This window comes from Lates calcarifer, linkage group LG18 (genome assembly GCF_001640805.2).
Source record: "Lates calcarifer isolate ASB-BC8 linkage group LG18, TLL_Latcal_v3, whole genome shotgun sequence".
NCBI classification, from domain to species: Eukaryota; Metazoa; Chordata; class Actinopteri; family Centropomidae; genus Lates; species Lates calcarifer.
In genome coordinates this window covers 11534013-11546692 of record NC_066850.1, presented here as the reverse complement: position 1 = coordinate 11546692, position 12680 = coordinate 11534013, and the positions used below count along the sequence as shown (strand labels likewise).

At 40.0% G+C, this 12680-nt stretch overlaps 1 long non-coding RNA gene across 2 annotated transcripts in view; it reads left to right on the top strand.

Annotated features, from left to right (window-relative positions):
- Window positions 1–12680, top strand: part of LOC108895916 (uncharacterized) — a 232579-nt gene that overhangs the window by 212809 nt on the left and 7090 nt on the right. For both annotated transcript variants that reach the window (XR_001963045.2, XR_007815009.1), the window contains one exon: window positions 7517–7640. This is a non-coding gene — a long non-coding RNA (uncharacterized LOC108895916). The remainder of the gene's footprint in view (window positions 1–7516; window positions 7641–12680) is intronic.

The following is a 12680-nucleotide window of genomic DNA, read 5'->3' as shown; positions in this document are numbered from 1 at the left end:
ACATTCAGCTCTAACCCGCAGCATATAGAGAGGCCTGTACTACTATAGCCTGCTTATTGACACCATGGTTGATTGAAAGGAGCACCAAGCAAATCCGATCCTTCTCTCTGTGAAATGCACTGAGGAGGAGAGAGGAGAGGAGAGAGGGAGGATGCTGAAGGCTTGGTATCTCTCATGTTGCGCCTTGACTCTTTGAAGGAGAATGTAAACTGATCACACCCAAATCTATCTTTGGTGGGGGGAAGAAATTCAATTAAGGTAATAAATTAAAGATAATTGGCGCAAACCTCGTTGTATAAACTTACGAACGCGACCACAGCCAAATGTGTCTTCTTAAAAAAAAAAAAAAAAAAAAAAAATCAATGAATAATTCAGTATTTCCATTCAGGGTAAGCGGAGCTTTTCATTTATGGAATTAGTATTTAAGTAAATAGAATTACAAAATAACATATCCAGATCGTAATGATTTATTAATCTGCTTTCGACGTAAATAAAGTGCTTATTTTAGGAATGATTAGCTCTTCGATTTCAATGTAAAGGTGAAGTTAATATGCGTCTGTGATAAATGCGCAACACTGATGGCTTTGATACGAGCTAATGGGAAAAACAACGGTTAAACCAGTATTTGTGCCGCAGATAATTAAAGCATATTATAGGTGTAATAAAAAGATTAATTATGAAGGGAAATAACGAGAATCAATTTTGTCTTGTTCAGTCTGGGTACAATTAAATAGGAAAGGGGAAAATACATTTTAATTTTGAAAGGGAGCGGATATAAAATGACATGCTTTTTTTAAGAAGAGGAGGGGTGTGGATTTTGTGGAGTCAGTTCTTAATTAATTGTAAATGGAGACTGTAAATGTCCTGGATGCCGTTTAGGGTTTACCTTCCGTTACTAGGCCACACTGTATCACATATACGCATATAGTGTCCGTTTTTTTGCGCTCCCAGAACCGGGTTATAGCCCAACGGAAGAGCCGGTCCAAAGTCACGCTTCCTCCTCTCCTCTCCTTCTTCTTCCTCCTCTTCTTCTTCCCGCGTGCGCCCGCCGCCGTGAAATCGCGTGATTAATGTAGAATTTGACGCGAGCTCCCGCGTGACAGGCAGAGGCTGACAACAAGCTATAAGCACAAACCCTCCGGTACACTGAGGCCACAATAACAAGCGGAGCCTGCGCGCACACTGGCCTTTTATTCCCATCAATTCTATCACAGCGGGCTGATATTTATAATCTCAGCCGCAGATAGAATGAGGAGTCATAATGTCACCTTTATATTCTGATTAAATACAGCAGCGTTTTTCAGGCACATGTAGCAGCTCTCCTGTTTTTTCAGACTTAATTTTGCAGTTTCAGATTGTGCAGCTGCAGTGCAGCAGCGCTTTATCTGTAACCCACCCCTGTACCGTGGCTTTTCTGCCCCGTTAGTGCATAAACGGAGTAAATCATTTACGGTCACCCGCTTTTATAGCCTCCTGGTGTAGCCTAAATTTTATTAGACACTTCCCCTCTCCAAATGTGAAATAAACGCTGCAGTATATATCTCCCTTTTCCTCCCCCCTGCCTACATGATTCTTCGCTGTAAATGTCGAATAAGATGACCTTAATTTGAGACAAAACACCTCCAAAAATGTATGGGCCACGTATTATCTATTTACTTATTTATTTTCTCAATGTGTTTTATTATTCTCGTCCTGTGCACCCTCCAAACGTTAAGCCAATGTGTGTTTTTTTTCTTTCTTTTTTTACGGCGGCTTCTCCCTGCGATTTTATTTTAAAATATTAGGCCGAGGTGGGGAGAATTATAAACGACTCTGCTCTTATCTGCTCCCTTCACGTATCCAGGATCACAGAAGCTGATTAAGAAAGAAGTCACAGCCAACGCTGGATTCATAATGATTTGGAATAATGAATCCTTATCTCCCCTCTGCAGATTATCAGCCTTTCAGCTCGCCATGTTTTGTTACATGGGATAATTTATTGCATCTAATACATCACAATGAATCTGATGGGGGAAAGTGATGGCCATGTTAGGAGAGAGGCTGCTTTTTTATCCCGGGGCAATGAAATGCCTTTACGATTTTTAATTGGTAAAATATAAGGGGGATCTGATAATAATAAAAAAAAAAAAAAGAAAAAAATAGAAGCACAGAGGTATAATCTTGCCTGCTAGTGTTCCAGCAGCACTCTGCACTATAATTAGTGTGTCAATTTCAACCTGAAATTAACAGCATCGACCTGCCATCTCTGCTTACGCCGGTGGAGTCAGCTAGATCCTAATTTCGCATGATTTATTTTTCACCAAGAAGAGATAATTAATCATAAACACTGAAAAACAGTGCAGCAAAGTGGAGATAACAAAATATTTGCATCTAAAAAGATTCGATGAAGCTAATTCGTTTTCAACCTCCTCCATCCCTCCACCCTCCTCCATCCCTCCATCCTAGAGCCCACCTGATGTAGCCACACTGCTGCAGTTCTCATGAGTACCTCCAAGATTTTTTAATTTTCCATGATTAATCTTTGGGTTGCGATGTATCATTAATCACTACATAAGATGGAGGGAGGCATGTGCCGCCCCCTCCCCTCCTGTGTAAATAGAGGCTAACAGTGTGGGGAACTGTAATTGTTGGATTGTGGATGTGTAGCGTCATGTGCATGGTGGTGTCACTGTTGTTGGGAGACATGCCAGCTTCCCTTTTCCCCCTTTTTATATTGAAAGAGGCGGGAGGTGTTGCCTTGTAGTCTGAAAACCAGCAGGATGCAGTATGCTGAGGCTAATATTATTACTGCTAATACTAATATTACAGATGGTGGTGATAATCAGCAGTATATACATTTATTATTATTATTATTGGATAATGAGTCTTTGTTTGGAAGTCGCCATTGGCTGTGTGCCCGTGCATCTCTGAATTTTTGGATGGCGCTATGTTTAAACTTGGGCGTGCTCATCGTGCCAGGATAAATTTGCATTTTATTTGCAGCTGTAATTAGCTGATCAGCATCTCTGTCTCCCTCTCCCTCTCTCTCTCTCTCTCTCTCTGCCCATCTTTCTTCTCATTATGATTTAGTTTTTTTCCCGCCCGCCTCTTCCACTGCCTCTCTCCCCAATCCCTCATTTTCCAATGTCCTGGCAGCGCCACCAGATGTTTATCGGGTTTTATACCCAGGGACACTGCCATGTCAAACAAACCGGGGGATGGACACTTACAGGCGGGTGGGTATATCCAGGCAAGCCCTCCCTCTTCTCCCTCCTCCTCTACCACCGCCACCTCCTCCCTCCTCTTTCCTGGCTGAGCAGAATAATCCTGGACTGGGTGGCCACTGGGAAGTCCAGAGAGGGTTTCATATGAAAGAAAAACAACTAGATCACGTTGGTTTGTTGCTTAAAAGAGGGGTCTCCAAAATAGCCTGATTTAATTCACCCCTGTGAGAGGAAATCTTAATCTTTTGTCTGTGCAGAAACAGGCCGTATGAGGAGGCTGATGCTGCGGCCCTGATAACTGGAGATAGATAGAGATGTGGAGATGAGCTTAATGAGATGCGAGGCTGGGGAGTTGAAGGGAGGGGGGTGGAGGGAACAAACATCCAGTGAGGAGTCCTCCCAGGGGGAGATCAGCACAATGCAACCTGCCTGTTATCTGCGGGGGAATGTACTCCCTCTTTAATGAGCAGTCGTTTATTAAAACACACACTCTTTTAACTTCATAATTGAAAAATGGCTTTTTGCAAGGCAGCGCCTCGACCCCCCACGCTGCAGGTGTGCAGAGGACGTATACAGTAGCTATCTCCATGTAGATCAACCTGTGCTGCAACAATCACAACAACGCGTTAGAGGGTTTTGCACAGCCCCCAGTTGGCCATGATATACAAATATTTATCCACTGATAAGGAACCGCCACGGTAGCAGATAACCTCCTATTCCACTGCGTCAGGACTCTTTGTCTGTACAGTCTCAGCAATTACAAAATATTTCCCTTCCCCTTCCTCTTTGCACTCTGTAAACTTCTCTCTTGCCTTTAATTCGTTATTAGGAGACTCCCTAAGCCGCTTTAGTCGATGACTGTTTGTGGGGTTTGTGGAGTCTGGAAAAGAGAGAAAGCAGAGGAGGGGGGAGAGGAGAGGAGGGGGGAGTCGGAGTAGGAGGAGGGTTTCCAAAAAAAAAAAAAAAGAATGAATGAAAGACTGGCTTGATTTTCCTCGCAATCCACGGAACAAATAGCTAACATTTAACGTTTACACCCTGCCTGGCGACTCACTGGCGCTGCGGGGCCGAGCCGAGCCTGGCTAAAGTGTCCCGAAAGCCTTTGGAGGGGGGAGGGGGGGGCGCAAGTCCCCGGCTATCGGGTTCTCTAGATCCCCTTTAAATGACTGTCAAAGGAGGCAAATATCAAATTGCAGGGGGGTCCCGGCTCTCCCCGCCCCAACTCTCTCTCTCCGCTCCTGAGTTCAGCAGTCTCTGCCAGCCGTGGCACCACGAGTAATGAGTTACTGTAATGTGATTACTGCAGGAGTAGAGGCAGGGATTTCCTGGGAGTTCATTCTTTATTCTCAGTTTGAGAATTTACTTGATATGATTAGAGGTGAAAACACACACCAGCAGATACTACAAATGCAGAGCTTTACATGAGGATACATTTGGAAATGATTTTCTCTTTTAAGGTGATTGATCCTTATCTAATAATTGATCATGTCCTGTGAGTCATCGGTTTAGGAATGAGCTTCAGCATTATTTCCTAACCTTATACAGCCCAACTGTGACATAAATGATCTAATTAAGCATCAACATTAAGGCTGAAAGATGAGCAGGTCATGCAAGATAAGTACAAATTATTATATTAAAACAAAAACGAGTTCATATTATTAATATTGTGATCTGATTGATTTGTGTATACAGGCTACTAGTGGTGGTTTCTCATTACGTCAGTGGAGATCCTGTAAGAGCGGTGACGCTGTTGTGAGTTTACAGTCACTCTGACCACAAAAACTGTCAGTTAAAACAAATGAATCAGTTTGTGCAGAATTCAAATCATCATTCTGGCTTTGTGTAAGGAAATAAAACCACTAGGCTACTTATTAATCAAATGATACAGTTCTAATAATTTCAGCTGCACTATATCAAGATTTTTTTTCTAACATTTGCTTTTTGCTTGTGAATTATTGGATGATTTTACATGTTTAGGACCTGAACGACCTGGACATACAGTATTCAGACAGTGACAAGTAGACTTGGCAGCACTGATAATACTGTAAAATTAAGAGCTATAATATTAATAATAATATATTCACAGCTCTCTTTCATAATAGGATGCAGCTAAAGTCCTAATCAGGCTAATCAACAACAGCATTAGTCTGTATTTTCAGCTTCAGTTCCACAATAAATAAATAAAAACATCAACCTGTCCTTAAATGAACTGAACTTCAGTCTGGGGGTTATAAAATCTATATTATAATAATTGTAGCAGAGTTTACCTTCAGCCACACTCCCAAGTTTCCCAAATTAGACACACACGCACACACAACAGTGTATAGCTTTATCTACAAAAGGCCTATGCTTTGTCATTAATCTTCACCAGGCTAATTAAATTAATCCATCGCCTCTTGGCATCGGAATATAACGACCACCACTAAATCCGCTGCAGGATAACGGATTTGTTTTTAAAACGAAAAGAGTTCCCTGCTTTAATAGCTTTTACAAAAAGCACCAGACCGGATTCATTATCAGTTGATTTATTTAGTTATTTATTTACTTTCTAACGGACGTTTCCAAATAAAACGCACCTTTTGAGTTTCACGGTACAAATATTTGTAATATATATATATATATATATATATATATATATATATATATATATATATATATAAACGGAAGGAGGTTGGAGAGTTGTAGTTTTGATTGACAGTCCGTCCGCGGGATCATGTTTAATCCCTGCCTCTCTCGAGCCTGTTCAGAACTCATTTCTCCACCGCGAGATGGGGGACTCAGATGGTTGCCGGGGCAACGGCGATAGTGCTAAGCCATTTCCATTTTCTGCGAATGAAGGGCTGGTGGTGGTGGGGAGGGGGGCATTCGCAACAGAGGTCGTCACAAAGTCATTCACAACACAGCGGAGGGACTCATTACTCGTTACATTACTGAAAAGTAATTTGTATTGATCCGTTACTCGGTATGGAACAGAGGCCTCATTTGCTGCTCGTTACTTTAAAGGTGGAGTAAGTATTCAGATATTTAAGTAAAAGCGATTATAAGCAATTACACTATAAAAAAAAGTACAGCAACATGTACTTAAAGTATGAGAAGCAGTAAATGTATAAATCATTTCACTGGATTATAATTACAGATGCATAACTGAAAGAAAGTAGCATTTTACTTTTGTAGCTGGCTCAGGAAAAAAGCTCATTATGTTAGATTTATATTGTATTAGGTAGTGTAATCTGTTAAAAAGCAACTCATGTCATGTTTTGTATGTAAAATCTTTATTTGTATAGTAATTATAGCTGCCAAATAATAATAGTACAGTATAAGTATAAAATAGCACTTAAAAATGTCTAATCGAATGAAATACTGTACTTGAATAAATGTACTTAGTTACATTCAATCACTGCTTCACTTTACTGCTCCAAAATTGATTATTAATTAGCTAAATGTCACCTTAAAAACTGTGAGTCCACTCTCCTGAATATCATTTTAATAATATTTACACTGAGATAAACCTATTTAAATGGGGCTAATTAGGCTGCTATGAAGTGACTGGAGAAGGTGGATGTATGAGGTGATTTACAGATTCTCCCTCCAACAACAAACAATCAATTCACTGAAACCTTAATGCAGAGAGAGTGTTGCTGAGAGTAATTGATTACTTGTTACTTAAAAGTATAAAGTCCACTTGTCTGCTAATATTTACTGTCCAGTGAGAGAAACATGTTAAGTGCAAGAAAATGAACAGGGTGATGTGAAAGGAAAAAAATGAATGGATTCAATTTATCAAAACTTTATTGGAATGTGAACTGGCAAATGGTCAACATCAACAAGACTACTGAATGTGTTTTGTGGTGGATGTATTTTAATTAAGGTTTAACTAAGCTAATTACACATGAAAACTTAAGTGATTTACAGACAAACCTTTGTTCTTTGTGTTAATTTTTTAATATTTAAAACACAAACTTCAATAGTAGGTCAGCCACTAAACAAACTCATATTGTGCAGCCAAACTGTATCCAATGCCACAAACTTTAAATTATAAACAAGATCCAGAAGTTTACAAAGATACTAGAAATGTGTATAAAATAATGCACATAACATCTAGAATATTTCTATTTGAAACATCACATAGTTTTAATGTTGAGTACAAGATGCTTATATATATATGTTGAATAAGAGGAGTTAACAACCTGGAAGCTGCCCAAGGGGAAACACCAGGAGGAAACTAGATGTTAAAGGGTTAAGCATAAAGCTAACACCTTGGCTTACCCGTTCCACTTTCCTCCAACATCTTATTTCCTTTTCTGTGTCTTCAGAGAATCCGGTGTTCAGCATCATCAGCAGCCGGTGACGACGTCCAACAAGAAGATGAAGATGAACCGGCCTTTCTGATCAAAGCGCCCCCGTCTATAAAGCTCAAGGCTGGCCTTCCTTAGGCGGGTATGTGTGCTTTTATTCTGAGTGCATACACACACACACACACACACACACACACACACACACACACTCTTCTTTCACCCCCTAACAGTGAGAAATGCCTTCGCTTTCAATCAGTGTGCTCAAACCTGCCATCTTTCTTTTTGGCATTTTAAATCAACTGTCTGCTTCACCTGCATCTGGAATGCTGCACCCCTCTCCCCAGGGTGCTGCTTGCACACAACCAGGTTGACAGTGTCAGCGTGCCTGGCGGGATGTTAATGCACTGCTTGTTAGTTTTGATTAAGTAGCCTATAGCCTAGTAATCAGCGAGATCAAGGGCAGTTATTTAAATGAAGCAGCGCACCAGGTCTCCAGTAAACTGCAGGCGAGAGTGTTGGCTCCTGCTCTGCTCCTTTTCTCTCCGTCACCTGGCCTCATTAATTCAAAACATCTTTGCCTTTCGGTTGACATGACACCACACCTGTCAGAACATAGCCCACTCCTCACTCAGTCCTGGCATCAGTGGTCTCGCAATTTTTTATTTTCTCAACCCGACCAACTTTCCTTCCTCAGCAGAGAGCCACGGGCGTCTGCAGAGTTTATTTGGTCTGTGTCTACACGATAAAGAGGAAAGTTAGGTGAAGGACAACAATCTGGTGGAGGAGACTGATCAGGAGGAGTAATGATAATAAGGCTAATAAGGTATCTCTCTCCAGCACATTGTTGAAGCGTTTGCATGTCGCCTATGAGGCTGCTTAAATTAAGCCACATCCAGCAGGTTTTTTTATAAGTATATTGAATATGCAAACATATTTGACAACGAATAGTGTAATTGCAGATGATGCTTTAGGCTTGTCTTTAAAAAAAAAAAAAAAGCTTTCAGAATATTCAAACTGCCCTCCTTTCACATCACATCCATAACAGCTTTTGAAAAGCTGATGTTTAAAAAGAATTGATAAAGGAGGGAGAAGATCCGCAGGCAGAGGAGATAGAAGAGTTGCTCTCAGGCTAAATACAGTCTGACACAGTCAACACATCTGATGAAAGGTCGGGATATTGTTTCAAGAGTAAGCAGAATAAAACAGTTACAGATTGTTCAGGAAAAATGGGTCTATTATGCAATTTGAACTTTAAGAAAAACATTTATTTAAGAAAACAGCCACTTATCTCTCTCCTTATTTGTACTGGCTGTCAAGTATGACCTCACAAAACTGTTACCATGCTATCAAATCATCCTGTATCCAATTATTGATATAATTTGTCTTTTTGATTTTTTGATGATGATGAGATGTTGAAATACATGCTACTTGCACATATACTCCTCTAAAAGAACAGTGGATTAGAGATTGGTCCAGAGTTTTCAATTTGAATAAATACACTGAGGTTTAAAGCTGCTATATGTACGTTTTTGCTATCACTACATAGCCAACATTAGCATTAACAGCTGTTTTTTTGCCAAGAACTTCAGCCGTTGTTGCATTTACTAGAGGTCAGAATATGTCCTCTGTGTAGCGCTGCTTCTTCATCCTCACATGTTTGACTGAGGAGAGACTGGACAGGATGGGCTGCAGCTAGCTGGTTAGCATGCTAACCTCAGAAGAAGAGATGAAGTGATAGAAATAGAAGCAAAACACTGGCGTTGCTTTCCACTACTGGAGACAGCTCTTGGTGAGTGAAGGAATGAAGTTGCTGAACTCACACTGTTTCTTCTAGACTGGAAAATAAACTGCTGTTAATGCTAATGTTAGCCATTTTTTCTATGTAGCATATAGCTCCTTTAAAGGAGTTTTTAAAAGATGATGGAAATGTACCTTTAGAAAACTACAAAGTACCTTTAATTGTGAAATTGCAACTAACAAAGCAGGTGATATGTTTACAAAGCAGTTTTATCATTTCTGCTGAATTTCTCTTTTCTAGTTGCAAATTCAAGCTAAAACAATAAAACTGTGGTGGCTTGCATAACTGCAACACTTTGAATAAATAAAAGGTCATTTTACAGTGTTACCATTAAGACTTCTTCAAGGATATAAATGGTTTTAAAGCAGAGTTTCAAATACTTTCCTTCAGGTCCAGTTTTGTCCTGCTAACCCCTCAGGACATTATTCATGATCAAACAAAAAGCCTAATAGAAAACCTTTCTGAGGCCAACTGAAACACATTAAGACATTAGACATAGCAGGCAGGAGCCATAGAGATTAAAGATAAGCTGATAAATAATTCCAAGAGCACTTATTAAAATGCCAGTTGCAATTCTCAAGTATTTCCCTCCAAACTCTGTGACTCTGTTCAGACATTAGGAATAAATCATGAGGAATAAGTTAAGACAGACATTTAAGGTCCCTGTAGATGTACTTAGTCTAATGGTTTGACTTTTCAATATAACCTGTGCAGGGTCAGGATCAGCTGAAGCAGGCCGCTGCTCATTAGACACGACAATCTTATCTGCTTCTCTTTCTTCAAAAACATATCCATCACAAACTTTTATCCATGAAAACAGATAATGTTGTTGTTAGATCTCGCCGACCTCAAAGTATTACTTCCAATGAAAACAACAGGTGTAAGATGAAAAGTGTGAGGTTCGACGACAGGGAAAGTGGTGGTGTTTTTGCAACTGAAGTGTTCAATGAGGACCCAATTGAAGTGTTACCTTTTCACCTCATCAGCGAGGCCCTGTGGCATTCCTGTGGTAACGTAGTAGAGTCTTCCTCTTGATGACAAAGTCCCTCCTGATTACAGCCTGGATGGCTTTTTAAACCGTTTGGTGATGAAAAAGAGAAGCACATGCTAGGTTTCCTCCCACCTTAAAGAGGACAAAAGAGCAAACTGTATGTATGCACTGTTGCTATGATTGTATAGCTCCATCTAACATATACATACACTCACAAATTTGCAGGCTTAACAGATTTGGCCCGTGTCCTCGCAACATCAACTTCTGATTTTAAGATGAGAGGAAAACACTCTGCAACAATCAGAACAAAAACTCATGTGGAAAGCATTTCTTATCGATTCTCCAACGTACAGAGCCAAACTGCTACCGTCTGTCTGCTTGGGCCAGTGTCATTTTTAGAGGAAACAGGACTAGATCTCAGAAATAAAAGCCTGCAATTTTCCTTTTGATTGGTCTTATCATAGAACAGAAATCTCTGACTGTTCTGGCCCAGTCATTAAGTCTGATCAGACTGTGGGGATATTACAGCCAAATGTATGAAAAGGTTATGAGAGTTATCAAGAGAGAAGTGATGTCATGTGTTGCTGTATTTAGTGAATGAAAGATGGGCCAATTTAGATATATCCAAATAGCCCCAGCAACATTAAAGGATAACTCTGGGATTTTTGAACCCGGGCCTTGTTTTTCCATGTATTTGCATCGAAATGACTGATGGGGACAAAATTCTTGCAGTCGGTGCAGTATTAAGCGATGCACTGGGCATTTTTCTGTGTAAAAGTACATCCACTATAAGTGTTTTTGCCACTGACAGGCTCAGATTGTTATTATAAGTTTCTGACTACATTATGGATAGGATTCTTACAGAGACAGACCTTTTTGTTTAAGAGTAAGATCCTTATTATTTAACCAGAAACATCACTATATATTACTACCAGATTCCATTGACAAAAACAAGAAGAAAGCAGGTGCTGCAGGAATACCACTGCCTCAGTCTGTTAGTTTGTTTATTATTGTTTGACTGTTGGTGGTGGAGAAAGTATTCACACCCTTTACATAAGTGTCGCACAATAACACAAACAAACTTAAAGATTGAAGCAGTGGAATTCCAGCATCTCCTGTCTTCTGCTTGTTAAAATTACATAGACAGTTGCCCATTAGATTATGTTGCAGGCCTGTCTTGCTCAAAGGTTTTTGTCCCTATCAATCATTTACACCCAAATACATGGGAAAATAAGGTTCATAAAATCCCAGACTTACCCTTTCAGAGAACAACCTCTGGTGACGAAATAGCATCAAAAGCAGGTCTGCTTTTGTATTCAGCGATGTCAACATATCTGCTGAAAAGTAGAGGGATATGGGTGGAAAAGAGACAGAGACTGAATAAACTAGAAGCCCCACAGGCATCTGCCACTCATCTGCCACTCAGCCGATGCAGATCCAGTTTGATTTTTAACTCCTTAATACTTGATTGTATTATCTGGGGCGTGATAAAAATAAGTCACTGTTTTAGCCCGAGAGCAACAAAATGTCAGTCAGGAGCCGGAGTGAAGATATGCTAAAAGGCTTTCTGTGCTTCTGGCGCAGACAAGCAGATACAGAGCAGATTATGCTTTATTAGCTGTTCATGGAGACTTAATTGTGAGATCAAAGTTAACAGTGTTCCACTGGTGCAAGGCAGAGCAGATTTCATTAGGCTGAGAAATATCAGTGCAATAATAGTGTCATCTGCACACAGCAAGTTCAGAGCTCACAGTGTCTTAATGATATTTTTGGACAAATTGGAACAGGAAATTCAGATGTATGACTCGTAAAATGTATTAAAATGTTTCAAAATTTATACAAAATAGTTGAACTTGGCTTGATGGTCACATACAGTAGCTGCCCTGCCCAATTAAAAATCTTATAAGCAGGACTAAAACAAAAATCCCCAGTCGGTATACAGTGAATAGAGCCAAGTTAGAACACTGTTACCCAGTTTTATTAGTACATACACTAACATTGAACTGTATCTTGAACAACGTATGATATGAAGGAGATGTAAACAGTTGGGGTCCTTGTACTCAAGTATTTTGCCCACATACTTTTACTTATGTAGGATTTTTCAGTGCAAGACTTGGAAATGTAACAGTATTTTTACAGAGTTGCATTAGTACTTCTACTTAATTAAAGAACCTGAGTATTTGTAACGTGCAATATCCAAGAACATAGATCATTGTTGGTGCATTTGTTTTCTCCTCTGTTTCCGTAGTCTTACCTCAGACCCACACGTCTGTTCTTTACTAGTCATGTAGACGTCCTCTCTCCAGAAAGCCTGCTCTTGAATTACACAAAGGATTGGATTTCTCCTGGAAGAGAACAGACTTTCTTCAACCCAGTTCATTCAGTTCACATCA